Source organism: Crocodylus porosus, unplaced genomic scaffold (assembly GCF_001723895.1).
Source record: "Crocodylus porosus isolate Cpor-Errol unplaced genomic scaffold, CroPor_comp1, whole genome shotgun sequence".
Classification (NCBI taxonomy): Eukaryota; Metazoa; Chordata; order Crocodylia; family Crocodylidae; genus Crocodylus; species Crocodylus porosus.
The window spans coordinates 67,749,550-67,751,340 of record NW_017728948.1 but is presented as its reverse complement, the minus strand read 5'-3'; positions in this window follow the sequence as shown (position 1 = coordinate 67,751,340).

The window sequence follows — 1,791 nt, the reverse complement described above, 5'->3', positions numbered from 1 at the left end:
CACCACATGGCCCCTGGCTTCATTGCTGGACTGCAGGAGCAGAGGCATGGGGGGGGTGTATGTGTGTGTGTGTGTGTGTGTGTGTGTGTGTGTGTGTGTGTGTGTGTAGTGAGGCAAGCACAGTGTGTGTGTGTGTGTTTGTAGGGTGAGTCCAAGCACCCCCCACCATAAGTATGCACCCACACACCCCCTCACAGTGCCATACACACAGACTCCCCATACACACCAGCCTCCCCACTACACACATCCTCCGCAAGCCTTATACCCATCTACAGCCCACATATCCACACATCCCCACATGCTCCTTCAACCCACCCCCACCCCCACCCACAGCTCCCCACAAACCTATACCTACCCCCATATCCCCCCCAGTTTACAAGAGTAAGAATTCATTTTATGCTATTGTGCAATCACCTCTAGACACACTACACAAATCCCTGTAAATCAGGGCAAAAACATATTTTGAAATCAAACTAATGAATGTTGTAGATGTTTGCTTTTTAGAATATAATTTGGTATTTTTCTGGTTCCGAGATGGCAAAACCCCTTGCTGAAACAAGTATTTCTGGGGACAAGGGGAGGGACTTTTGGTGGCAAAGGTCAGGGGTTATGGGGCAGGACTTCTGGTCACAAGATGGAAACTAGGGGGTGGGGCACCTGTCAAGAGGCAGGGCTACCCATGAGGCCCTTGACAGATTGCCAGAACTCAGTAAGTGGCCCTCTGCCCAAAATAATTGCCCAGCCTGGACTACAGGCTAGCCTGGGGTATGGGCACCTTCTACTCTTTCTATTCAGCCTGTACACCCAAGAACACAGGATTCCTGGGACTACATAGAGAGAGCAAATAACAAAGAGCACTCCCTTGGGAGGATGTGGAAGAGGGTGCTCCTGAGTTGAGTACTGCTTATACATTTTTGCACTAAAAAGACATTGGATAAAATGCATAAATAGTGTTGAGAGCAGAGACCAAAATCTAGTTCTCTTGAGAACTTATGTTATGACCCAGTTTCTTGCCACCTACATAAATATCTTTAAATAACTACACATTATGCACTCTTACAGTTTAATCATAACAGCTACTATCAATCCACCACATACAGACTAACCCAGAGAATTGCACAAATAATTTGTCTGGCCAAGCTTGTAGTTTTCCCTTTTCTAGCTCAGGATATAGATATAGAAAAGTAGAAGCAACTCTCTGCAGCCTTTAAGCCCTAAAATGTAATGTTCCTCCATAATTCCCAGCATGGAGGCTTATATTTTGGCTTCCACATGAATTTTAGCTTAGAATCAGAGGGGGTATTTTGGAATACTTCTATGTATGTGTGGCAGCCACCTATTTGTATTTGTGTTATTTCCTGAAGTACAGAACAATCAGTGAAGAAAAAAAACAAAAATTGTAGGCGAAATAAGCAAAAGGATGGCTGGTGAAAGGGTTCTGTTAGGAAAATGGGTTGCAAAATCCTGGAAAATTAAGAAGAATGAGAAGGAAAGTACTGCAGTATTTAAAGAGGGGAGAGAAAAGTACTAGAAGTCTATAGAAGAATCCAAGGCTAATAAATCAGCAGAAATTTTCACTTCCAAGTCATTGCTCTGAATAAAATTAAGTGTTGAACAGTATTGTCAGTGACTAACTGTCTTCTCTGCCCAAACATTTCTTCTACACTCCAACACTTCTTTCCTGAAAGAAAACTGACCATGAAATGTCTTCAAAACATACTGTACCAGGTGGGGGGAAATGTCCTAGGGTTGCCGTGCTCTCCCCTAGTGCCCCCTACTGTGCCAAGTCTG